The sequence below is a fragment of the Rattus norvegicus genome, chromosome 9, assembly GCF_021556685.1.
Source record: "Rattus norvegicus strain SHRSP/BbbUtx chromosome 9, alternate assembly SHRSP_T2T, whole genome shotgun sequence".
Taxonomy (NCBI): Eukaryota; Metazoa; Chordata; class Mammalia; order Rodentia; family Muridae; genus Rattus; species Rattus norvegicus.
This window is the reverse complement of record NC_141542.1, coordinates 37415001-37428365: the sequence shown is the minus strand read 5'-3', so window position 1 is coordinate 37428365 and position 13365 is coordinate 37415001. Positions and strand designations below refer to the sequence as shown.

The 13365-nt window shown below is 39.9% G+C and overlaps 1 long non-coding RNA gene across 4 annotated transcripts in view; it reads left to right on the top strand.

Moving 5' to 3' along the window:
- Positions 1-950: 950 nt before the first annotated feature.
- Positions 951-13365, top strand: part of LOC148003653 (uncharacterized) — a 58280-nt gene continuing 45865 nt past the window's right edge. Inside the window, exon 1 of one of the 4 annotated variants that reach the window (XR_015629942.1) lies at positions 951-1264. This is a non-coding gene — a long non-coding RNA (uncharacterized LOC148003653). The remainder of the gene's footprint in view (positions 1265-13365) is intronic. The other 3 variants (XR_015629945.1, XR_015629943.1, XR_015629944.1) reach the window with 3 other exon arrangements.

The following is a 13365-nucleotide window of genomic DNA, read 5'->3' as shown; positions in this document are numbered from 1 at the left end:
AATTCACTGTATAAAATTCACATTTATTTCTATTTCTCTAATTTTGCCTTATAATTTCAAGTACTTAGGAAGGAGAAATTCTACAGATGCAGACTAGAACAGAAAAAAAAAACTATTAAACAAAAGAAGTACATAAGTTAATGGTAATGTATTGGACATGCAATTTAAATTGGAAAAGCAACCTAAATGCAAAGCAATTACTGACACTTTTAATATTAGCCAGACTAATAAAGCAGCAATTAGATCTCGTTATATAGCTATAAAATTGGCTTGGAATAGATTGATTGCACCAAATGTTTCTACTGGTTTTTGGTGGCCTTATGGACAAGAGTTCTATTCTCTTATTTTGTATAGAGGGAAAATTTTTAACAGTTACAATGCATTCCTTTTAAGGTTGACCACTAAGAAGAAACAAACAAATGAGCACACAAGGAAAGAACAAACATAATACAAAATATCCTATGCACTGGAGCATATCTGCTTTTGGTAAGTGATGATCACTTGTTTTAGAATGGACTTGACAGAATCAATTCCTGGAGCTCACAACTGGTCATCTATTTGTTTATTCTTAAGGGAGCCCAAGTGTTCAGTTGTTAAGTGTGCCCATGTGTTCATTCTTGTGTGCCCATGTACAAAGGTAAGCCAATTGCCTCAATCATACGATCAAGTAACTAACTGAACATTCCCAGAGCCAGAGACTAAAGGACATCAACCCCCCACAAAATCCCTCTCAAATATCCTGCCTTCCTTCCTAGATTGTATCACCAAATCTGCTATAGTTAGCTAATTTGTTATGAAGGTGTTATCAAAGGGAGAAAAACATCATCCCTGTCCATGACCACAAAATTCTGAGAAACATTTCTTTTTTGTGTCAAAGGTAATTGTTAGCCTGACAAAGACCTACACGTCAGAGCCCCAGCCCCTTCCTCATTGCACCAATTAGATTAGCCAGTCACGTAAGGTTAAGAAATCAAGCTCACACCAATGGGATGAGAGGCAGTCACCGTCTAGGGCAGGGATCACAAACAGAGGCCATTTCGACCAAATGTGCTGCTTGTTCGTCTGGTCTGGGTTCTGGCTGATCCTTGTTCAGAACCAAGGATCCTGGTTGCCTTGCCAAATGTCTTTAGTTTTGTTCCTGTGCGCCTTTGTGCAAGAGTGAGATTATTCTTTTCCAACAGAGTGGCTGGGACAGGATTCCCAGAACCCTGTTCCCATCTCAAGAGAGATTTTGAAACCAAGTCTTGCTCTAGAACCCCTGAGGGTGAGTACATTCTCCTGAAGTTGCTTACCACTTTCCCTCGTCATCTCTACTCCATCCAGTTCCTACCATGATGCACATTATGTGTAGCATATGCTCGTGGCTCTCTTGCCTAGCTCTATTCTACAGAATATAACCTTTAAAGGGGCTGGAAAAATATTCCTCGAAGCCCTTGGCATCCCTCTGCATCCTCTGCAATGCCAGGTCCTAACATCATTACAGAGGAAGGGTTGCATTCCTCAGTGTACTTTAAAGCTCAATGTGATTATAAATCAAAGGGTGTTTCATTGTTTTTAACTAGGAGATAAAGGCCCACTTGGTAGCTTCAAGAATCAGCAAGTTTTTTTTTTTTCTGATCTTCTTTGCTGCTGAGAAGGGAGTCATCATCTTCCTAAGTCAAAAAAGATAGAGTCCACCTTAGGGATCACAGAGGTTTGGGGGAAGAGTGTTTAGGTCTCTGAGAACTTTATAAAACTGAGCAACAAAACAGATTTTGAATGGATATCTCCAGAAGTTTATAGAACAGAAAAGAAATACTGCTGTATTTAAAGCAGTGTTATTTGGGGGTTTCCAAACTGCATAGAATCTAATTCTGGCTTGTCAGTGGCAGATTTAGAACTCTCCCCTGCAGAAACATGTTTAATCCTCCTGATATGGCTAATATAATGGAATGGGGGTGGGGAGGGTGTGGGGGAGCATAAAGGAAGGCACAGGAAGATAAACAACATACAGTGCAAATGATTCGGAAATGAGGAGAGTAGGGTCTGCTATTCACTGGCCAAAAGAAGTTACCACGTGGATGGCAACTTTATTCATACTGACTGAGCTGTGTGTTCTAATAGGAGACCTCTCACCTGAGCAGCTTATACTCGAATCTTGCAACATTGATTGTCCCATGTCCTGTAGTACACTGTGTGTGTGTGTGTGTGTGTGTGTGTGTGTGTGTTTGCATATATTCTATGGTTAAAATTTGAAGACCTTAAATATTTTGTTCATGTATACTAATACTAAAATAAACTTTTTAACTGTACTCCATATTGTTTTGCCATTTACATCTTGCTAATGTAAATGGTAAAGTGAACATTGACGTTTTTAATTTTTTTCTTAGCTCTAAATAACTCAATTACAGAGTTAACAGAGGGATGTCCCAGATACATGGGATGATAGAGACGAGCCTGTAATGATTTTTATGTGAGTGAGGTAGAGGTCCTTTCTGAAGAGCAGTTGACTAATAGACAACTACCAACACTTACCCATAAACACTGGTCTCAAGCAAACCATGGCCCCTTGTTCCTTAGGAATATGTATGGGAATACACTTCATCATTTACATGTAGGGAGAAAAAAAATGACTGAAATAAGCAGAACTTTATATTCTGTCTAAGATCATTACATCAAATATTTACTTATGTTCAGTTAAAAATGCACTGTTGTGTAGGTTAGAAGGCTATTAAACTGTATTTTAATAAATTTGTATTTTACAAAAATGTAGATTCTATTTTATAAAAAATACATGTACAAAAGGACCAGACAGAAATATGCCAAATTTAAAATCATCGTAGAAAAATCACATTCAATGTGAGCTAATTTTTATTTTCTTCTTTTTTTCTTATATTTTCCAATTTTTCTAAAAATATGCATTTTACTGGAGTCCAGACACTGAGAAACTTGGAGATTATGAGAGCAAGGATGTGTCAGAGGCGGTTAGAATATTTCAGACCTTTGTATCTCTCTCTCTCTCTCTCTCTCTCTCTCTCTCTCTCTCTCTTTCTCTTTCTCTCTCTCATACACACACACACACACACACACACACACACACACACACACACACACACACACACACACCAGAAAAAGCTTAAAGGGAATCAGCAATCTGTACATCATGGATAGACAAAACTGTGATGAATGAATGAATGAAAGAAAAGGCTGTGACTCAATATAGTTATTAAAGGGTCTTTTACTTCAGACCCCAGGTTATGGAATGCCTCTGTGGAAAAAGACCCTCCAGTACAGCATCCCTGTCCCTTGAACAAGCTGAGCCCTGGAGGCAGTATGTGGTAGCCACAAACTTAAAAGGAAATGAAAGGCTCTCCAGCCACTGTTCCACCCACCCAGTACTAATGTGTTCCTGTGTGCCTCTACCTTCTTTCCCTTGTCACCTGCAGAGCGCTGGCTTAGGAAAGGGAACATTCTTATTAAAACTGTTCAAAAGGCAGAGAACGCCTGGAACAAAGTAACTGTAACTGTAAAATGTCCTGAAATGCCAATTAGAAATTGCAATACTGGAGTTTTATTACAACTAACTCCTCCTTAATTATCAATCAATGAATTCTGCTGGAGAAAAAAAATAAAAGCCCCATATTCTCTGTTGGGAAATTGATGCTAATTATTTTCTGTTAATTAAGTCTGTTCTGGGATTCAGATGTGCCATCCTTCAATTAAGAGATTGACGCATCAATGCTAACATAATGTTCAGTGCCTCCTTCTCAAGGCTTTACAAGCAGTGATAATCAAGTAGTGCCTGTTCTTTTAAATCTCTTGAATAACTGTGGTTTTCAAGTGGCAAACGAGAGGAATGTATATGTAGGTACTAATAGGCATACTTTAATATGTTACATACTAGGGCCTTGCCAATACTTAAGGAAGACCTGTTGGAAATTTTGTGGCTCAGTTTCATGAATTTATTAAACAGATATTAAATACAGTCTTGAGATAGGGCAAGAAAAAACTCAGGTAAAGGATGATTAAATTGTCTTGGGACTCTGATATGCACGGTAGTAATTCCAGGAAATTTGTGAGTCGAAGCAACTACTTGACCATTATTTCACCAAATTGTGGTTTTAATTACATATCGTACTTCTTCACCTACAGCTTAAGATGCAAGTAGTATAACTTCGTGGTTCCTTACCTTTCTCTTATCTTTTTCAGCGGGAATGAGGTTGACTACAAAATGGTTCTCCCTGAGTGGTCAGCAGGTTTGGCTTTAAGGTGCATTAGAGGGGATGGAGTCTCAAAAGGTCCACAGCTTAAAGTGGCAAATAGTGAACTTCCCCAGGCCCCAAGAACTGCTAGCAACAACTGGATTATAAGGGGTGTGTTTAGCAGTTCCTGTCATTATGTTATAGCAGCCCAAATGAACTAATGTGGGGCTTTTCTTCTCACATTGCGATATCTTAGTCAAAAGACGGAGGGAACCCAGGGTTGAGTACCATGGTCCTGCTGAAGGATGAAGGATGCAGGGAGAGTGCAGGTGATTTTTGAGGTTAGTAGCACAGAAGCAATGGATGATTCCTAATTTGAAACCTAATGTTTGTAAGTACCTGGAGTGAGTAATTGAGGCAAGCCAGCCTGACTCCACCCCTTGCCGGGGAACTATCCCAACTGTGCTACTGTTTATAGCCTTTGTTCAACTGTAGTAATCCACTAGGTTAAGCACCCAACCACAGTGACAGTTCCTCTAGGGTGGAAAGTATGACTCCCTTAGAGCAAAATGGCTAATTCAATGTCGGGTCATAGGATCCAGTATAATTGGAGACTGTTTGGACATTTGACTGGCCTTAACCTCTAAGTCTACCTCTTTCACTAATTTAAGAGTATGAACCACATACTAGAAACCATGCCAGGCTTTGAGTTCAAGACTGGCCTGGTCTCCAGAGCAAGTTCAAGGACAGCCTAGCCTATGCAGAGAGACGTAAGAGCCAAAACAAACAAACAAAACAGACAAACAAACACAAAAAACAAAAAAAAACAAAACAGACAAACAAAACCAAAAAAACAAAACAAAACAAAACAAAAGAAAAACCCAAACAACACAAACCCTTTTCTAGCCAAATGAAACTTATTCTTTAATAGGATTGTGGTGAATTCGGTCAGCACATTGAAAGAGCACTGAGTTTTTTCCTGCGATGTTTGAGGATTTAGTCTCTGTATGGGAACATCTAAGAGTCATGCAGTATAATTCATCCCTGCACCCTGCCCCTATGTTTGTTCAAGGCATTTAAAGAGAGAGGAGGAAGGTAAGGTTTTCATTCCTCCAGGTACAGAGCTCTGGGGGTGTGGGGCTCAACGGTGACCGCTGTGCTCAGATAGAGAGCAAAGGGCAAATGTGGTAAGATCAAGAAAAGTCATAGCATCAAGCAAGACTGAATCAAGGAGGGCTTTGTCACTACATCCTGGGTCCTCCTGGCTGCATGATAGCCTGTAGGTATACAGACACTCTCCTCTTTATGGAACATAGATAATCCCTTCCATGTCCCCTAAAAACATATTGATAGGAAGGAAAGGTCAGAAGTTAAGCTCAGCCTCTGCAATATAGCAATGCCCATTGAATCCATACCGGAAATGGGCAACATCCAGTGCCTCCTGCCTTGTTGGTCCAACTGGAAAAGTGCTGCCTTCCTGTTTCTATCCCTTTTTTTTCCTTCTGCAAATAAACAGAATCTATTTCACCTGTGATAGGTGATTATGTGGCTTCCACTCAGCTCTTGTAATTCATTCATACCTCCCGGCATTCATGAGTCATGGGTCTTTTACACTTGTCAGAGAAACCTAATCCTTACCCTTCATGGGCCAGCTCTCCTAAAGATGGCTGAACATGTAATTGCCTTGAAGTGTAAAATATTTCCCACATTATTTATTACAGAAGTGCCTGCTAGCACCTTTGTGGTCGAGGAGGTGTATCAGCGTTTTCATTATAACCCCGTATTTCCAACAGTTAAAAAAAATGTGCTCTGGGCTGAAACCCAACACATGGAAAATCAGTCCAGAAGGGAACTTTTCTACTACTTCTAAACAATAAATAAATAAATAAATAAATAAATAAATAAATAAATAAATAAATAAATTGGTTAGCGCAGTTTTAAAGATATAGGGCTGAAGTGAGCAGGGAGAAATGTCATAAAACGAACTTTCAAAAGTTTCCTTTTGTTCTTTGAAGTTAGAAGATTAAGAAGTGAAAGGTGTGGTAAATGTACTCGCTGGGGCCATAGAAGGGTGACCCCGTTGTGTTAGAGCTACGACATTCTGTTCTTGCCAGTCTTAAGAAGCCAAGGGGGTAAATGGAGCTTTGCCCAGTTCAAATGTAGAAATACCTCAAAAAAGAGAATCTATTTGAATGGAAAAACATAACCTAAAAATTGGAAACATGGGTGACCAGGGTTTAGCATGTTGTTAATGGGGCCTTTTAAGTTGCTAATGGGAATAGTTGATATAAAATGAGTTGTAGCCTCAAATATCCTCACTCCAGATTTGTAATTTATAACAGGTGAGTTTAAGAAATGTACCAAGAACATCACAAAGCCATGAGTCTTTGAGTTCCTCTTTCCATAGGACATCACCACTATTCTATGGTCACTGCAAGCATAGTTACTTGGAACCATGCACACTGGCACATGCTCTTAATCCTGGAACTCCAAAGGCAGGGGTAGGTGGATCTTTATGAAGATGCACATCTTGGGATCTTCACAATGAGGCATCGTCTCAAGATAGATAGGTAGGTAGGTACCTAGGTAGGTAGGTAGATAGATAGATACCACAGTTACTCAAGAAATCCTATTGATGAGCGCTTTACTTAGGATTTCTATTGCTATGACAAAACACCATGCTCAAAAGAGGTGCTGAGAGGGAGGTTATTTATCTTATACTTCCGCATTGCTATTCATCATCAAAGGAAGTCAAGACAGGAATTCAAACAGGGCAGCATCCTGGAGGCAGGAGCTGATGCAGAGACCTTAGGGGCTGGCTTCTCATGGTTTATTCAGTCTGCTTTCTTATAGAAGTCAAGGCCACCAGCCCAGGGGTGGTACCACCCACAATGGACTGGATCCTCTCCCATGGACCACTAATGGTGAAAATGCCTTATAGCTGGATCTCATGGAGGAATTTCCTCAACTGGGACTCCTTTTCTGATGACTTTAGCTTGTGTAAAATTGACACAAAAAGCAGCCAGTACAACTGACTCCTCGTTAACTTGACACAAGAATACATCACTATTAAGTCACAACCCTTCTTTTTTTTTATTCATTCTGAAGATCTCACATTAAAAGACTACATAACTTTAGAAGTCACATGGTTTTTACAAGTTCAAACACATTTAAAACATTCAGTCCCTCAAAAATAACCGATCTCTTCAAAGCCAAAGTCTTTTAAAATTCAAAGTTTCTTAACTGTGTGCTCTAGTAAAATGCTTTTTTGTTTCAATAGGGAAAAATCGGGGCACAGTCACAATCAAGTAAAAAAAAATCAAACATTAAAATTCCAATGTCTGGGATCCACTCATGATCTTCTGGTCTCCTCCAAAAACCTTGGCTCTCTTCTTTGGCTCTGCCTTCTGTTGCAACAGCTTTGCTTCTAGGCTCCTGGTGACTCCACTCCATTGCTGCTGCTATTCTTGGTCATCCCATGGTGCTGGCATCTCCAGAACACCAGAGTCTTCTGCTGCAACTGGGCTACAGAATCTCCACTTGCCTCTCATTGGCCCTTTCCAGGGTGTGAAGCCTTGACTTCTTTGCATGACCCCTTCAGTTCTAGGCCTCCAACTACCACTAAGGATGTACCTTCACCAATGGTCTCTCACAGTGCCAAGCTTCAGGTATTCCCCATGAGCCCCTCATGCTTTCAAAATAAGTACCACTTGTGAGAATCCTACACATCACTAAATCCAGCTACCAGAATGAGGTGCCTGCCTTTGGAACACAGCTTTTCTGTGCTCTCAGAAAACACTTCCCAGAAGGTTTGATTTCAGTAATGCTGGTCTCTTTCTCTCTATTTTTTAAAAAGATTTATTTATTTCTTATATATAAGTATGCTGTAGCTGTCTTTAGACACACCAGAAGAGGGCATTTGATCTCATTACAGATGGTTGTGAGCCACCATGTGGTTGCTGGGATTTGAACTCAGGACCTCTGGAAGAGCATTCAGTGTTCTTAACCACTGAGCCATCTCTCCAGCCCATAATGCTGGTCTCTTATCACCCCTAATTTCTTTCTTTTTTATCTTAATATGTTCAGTTTATCTCCTCATAAGCATTCTGTTCTGTAAGTTTTTATAAATAAATGGGTAACTATATAAGCATGCAAATATAAATATTAGTGATTATTTAACCATTGCTGCTTTCCCAGTTTCAGTATTCTGTTGATTAAGATAAGCATATTTGAAATTAGTGTTTCAAATATATGTATATTGTTGATATGTACAGATATTTTAAGTAAATGTAAGTCTTAAGAAATTGAAGTAGAGTTTCAATTTCTTGCATGGTTGGAAAGGTTTTGGTTGTTTTTTTTTTTTTCTTTTCTTGTATTCATTTTACATCCAGCCCCAACTCTTTTCTTCTCAGTCCTGCCCTTACAAATCCCTCCCCTCATTGCCCCACACTTTCTGCTCAGAGAAGGGGTGGATACCCTTGGATACTGCCTCACCCTGGGGCATCTCATTCCAGCTGGTCTAGGCACATCCTCTCCCATGGAGGCCCAACCAGGCAATCCAAGTAGGGGGAAGGAGATTCAATGACAAGAATTAGACAGAGACAGGCCCTGATCCTCTTCTTATGGAAACCACTTGAATACCAAGCTGCACATTTCCCACAAATATATAATGCATCTAGGTCCAGCTTTTGCATGTCCATGATTGGTGGCCCAGGCTCTGTGAGCCCCCATGGTTCCAGTTTAGTTAATTCTGTGGGTATAGTTTGTGCTGTCCTTGACCCCTCTGACTTGGTCACTTCTGTTTTCCACTTTTCCACAGGATTCCTCTGTCTTTACCTGATGTTTGCCTGTGGCTCTCTGCATCTGCCTCCATCTGCTGTTGGATGAGGTCTCTCAGGAAGCAATTATGCTAGGTTTCTGTCGGCAAGCATAGCAGAGTATCATCAATAGTGTCAGGAGTTGGTTCTCTCACATGTGGGGCCGTCCTTGGTTGGCTGTGCCCTCAATCTCTGTCCCATCTTTGTCCCTGCATATCTTTGTCCCTGCATATCTTTGTCCCGTAGCTAGGCAAATTCGGGGTTGAAGGTTTTGTGGGTAGATCGATGTTACCCTCCCTCCTCTGGAAGTGCTGCCTGGCTACAGGAGGTAGGCATTTCATTCTCTATATTCCCCTCTGGTAGAATTCTAAGCTCAGGTTACCCCCATAGACTCCCAGATCCTCTCTTGTTCTAGGTTTAAAGCTAGTAACCAGGGATGCCCCGTCCCTACCAATTTCCATTCTCATTCTCAGGCCTCCCTCACCCCTCCCACCTGATCACTAGCTCCCTCCCCCTCCTCATCTTCTCTCCTACCCAGTTCCCTCTCTCCATCCACTTCCAGATGACCATTTAGTTCCCCATTCGGAGTGAGATTCACTCTCTTGGGTTCTCCTTATTATCCAATCTTTTTGGGTCTGTGGATTGTAACACGGTTACCTTTTCTTTATAGCGAGATACTAGAAACACATAGGCCAATTCAAATATAACATTAGGAAATACTAGGCATTTTGCATTAGTTGAGATGTTAGGAGCTATCAGATAGCTTCGCCTGGTACTGGTACAGTAACAACAAACTGAAGGTAATATGGCTACACTCACCCAGAGTAAGAAGTCATGCTTGGGACACAGAACAGAGGACATGAGTGGATTGAGGATCATGCAAATGGATGTCTCCAAACACCGTAGCTTTTCCTCCAAGTAGTCAATTTTATATGTTACCTAAGGTTATTTAATATTTTAATACAGTTTATCAATAATTAATTAACTCCCCATGGAGTGCTTCTGATTTTACAAGCAAGATAAAAAACAATTTTGAAAGAAGCAAAGCCGTCTATAAACATTGTAGCAATACAAACTCATCCACATGGACCCTAAAAGACATTCTTATTAAGCCCATGTAATCTGTCAGTGTTGTACAGAAAGCAGGTATTCATAGAGTTATTAAATTAGGAATCCTATGATAACATTACCCTGCATCATCTTCAGGATGACATTACAAGCCTCTTTTTTTCCTTTCATCATATATTTTGACATTATTTTTATTGATTATTTGGTAATTTCTTATAATGTACCCTGATCACCTTTACTCTCCAGTCTTCTCAGGTCTACCCTCACACCCTTGTAGCCTCCCCATAAAAATATTTTTAAAAGTCCAATTTGTGCAGCCTGGATAGTCACTAGAGCATGGTCAAACTCCCAGTGCCCTGTCCCATAAAGAAAAAGTGAGTCCTTTCCCACACTTACCAGTAGCCATCTATTGTAGAGACTATACTTGTGTGCCCTTATCACAATTTTTACGAGTTCTCTTTGATGGTTTCCTGTTTATGTTGTTGCTTTGGGAGGACAGGGGTTGTCACAGAAGCTTTCTCTGTCTCTCTTAACTGTGAGCTGTAGTCATCGATACCAGTACAGTAGAAGTTTCCTTGTCTGTTATAGTCCACAAGAGTATGGATCATGGATGCTCACATGCTTCCTGGCAGCAGCCCATCCCATGGGCATCAACATGGATTCAGGGGGCAGCACACCACAGATATCCATATGGCCTTGAATGGTAATGCAGTCACAGACATCAATACTGCTCCAGCTGTGGGAGGACCATGGACTCAGAAATGGCTCCCAGCAGCAGCACAGAGCACAGACTTCAACACTCCCCTCAGGACAACATGAGCCATGGACACAAACATGGTCTTGGTGACAGCCTGGATCATGGATATCATCATGGTTTCATGTGGCAGCTCAGACCATGGGCATCCTCATGGTTTTGTCAGTAACATAGGCATCAGACATTGACATGGTTCAACCTCTCTCCATGTATGCAATGCTCCATTCCTCCACCCTTCATGCACTTCCATTGAAAATTCATCTGACATACTCACATTGGAAACTGCAGCTCATTATTACATACACACACACACACACACACACACACACACACAAACACACACAGAGTTTAATATATAGAAATCCATCAACTATATAAACAAACACAAAGAAAAAAAACACAGGATCATCTCATTATATGCTGAAAAAGCATTTGACAAAAATACAACTCCCCTTCATGTTAAAAGTCTTGGAAAGGTCAGGAATTCAAAATATATACCTAAATACAATAAAAGCAATATACAGCAAACCAATAGCCAAGATCAAATTAAATGGAGAGAAACTTGAAGCAATCCCACTAAAATCAGGGATATAAAATCATGAGCCATTGGTGTGGCTTAAAGACTCTGGTCTCTGAAGAACCATAAATACTGGACCATCATTGATACTTCTTGATCACAGCCATGCTTCTGGTTTTCATCTTTGGTGGTGATGGTGTGTTATTGGATGTGGTTCTGCAGCGCCAGCTCCTTCTCATGGTCCAATGCTCATAGATGGAGTAGGTATTGCAGTTAACCTACTCAAAGCACTGGATCCAGACATGGATGGCAGCAGGGTTGGTCAAACTGCCCCCAGTAGTCAGACTGTCCTGGTCCCATTTTAAGAGTCTTTAGAAGAGGATTGAACAGACACTCTCTGAAGAAAAGACACAAAGAAAGAAGAACAATGTGATATGGAGTCAGAGATTGTATGGATGGGACCATGTAGCAAGGAATGCCTATAACCTCCAAAACCTGGGAGAGGCAGAACATGGAATCATTTTAGAGTGTCTAAGCAAACGTTGCCCTGGGTCACTTTGATTTCAGACTACTGACTTCCAGTTTTATGAAACAATTCACTTACATTATTCCACTCTACCTAATCTGTGAACGTTTCTTTTAGCCAAAGAAGACTAATTCAGTGGCGAAACAGGATTCTCTTTCCAATTCCATTAAGTATTAAAATCAAAAGTATAGGTTGAGTAGATGAAGCAGGGGCGGGGGATTCCTGAAACACACAGATCAACTCAAATGTTGATTTTCCCACCACTGGGACATAGTTGCACAAAACTGCAATTTAGCACTCAAGAGCTCTCGAGTTTGAGGCTAGACTGAGTTACAAAATGAGAGTCAAAAAAAAAGGGGACAAATTTAAGCTATACAAGCAAAATCACCATTTCCAAATTATAGTTAATGTGATCTATGTTGTAGGAGGTATGTCTTGTGACAGTAGGCAACTTGAATAGTTACTTTTTGGATTGAAACTTTCCTTTACCTATAAATTAATTCTATTCAAGTGTTTTGTTAAGCACTATATGTTTCATAATAGTCTTTCAAATAACCTTCAGTAAAACCAGATATAATTAAATGCAAAGAACTGAAAATGTTCCTCCGATAGATATGCTATCTAATGGTAAGAAATAACATTTGGTTTGGTACAAAAAGAGAGACTATGGTTGGGATGGATTCAATAGTGATGTTTGAAGATAATATTAGAGCTTGAAATGTGAGTGCTATTTTGGCCATTGTAATAGGTGTTCAGATGCCAAGTATTACTTTCGTAGTTGAAAAAACTTCCAATTTGTTCAAATGAGTTTGTACCTTGTAAGAAGTATACTGAAATTTAATTAAAAGGCAAACAAAAACTCATCTTTCCTTAACTGTAGAATTATTCAATCATCAATAGTCCTCTCTGGGGAAAACAATCAATGACTTGAAGCAATTCATCCTGACGTAAAAATGTTGAAAGAATAGTGGATTTAGGTAAATTGAGTTTTATAGTATTTAATGATAAAGCTTTTCCTATACTACCTTTTGTTATCAGAAGCTTTTTCAAAGTATATTGTCTTTTATGACAATCACACACACAAACACACACATACCACACACACGCATACCACACACATACGTACACAAACACACACACACTCATTCTGTAAGTTCTGTTCCTCTAGATAACCTTGACTAATATGTCCAATAGCCACAGAAGTGTAGTTTCACAACAGATATTAAGGGGGATGCTTTGTAATTTGTCCTACACAATCATCTCCACTTTATTCCACTGGTCTTTGTCAGAGATGGTGTTTCCTATCTTCCAGTAAAGAGATAGCCCTGCTTATTTTGTCTCTGGGTTTTTATGATTATTTCCGCTTTGCCAAATGGACAAGCTGTGTCTATTCTTCCTATCTTAAAGTACACATCCTTTCTGTATCTCCCTATTGCTGAACTCCTTCAACACACTCCTCATACAAGTTAGCCAAAGCACCAATTACAGTCCAACTAGTAACA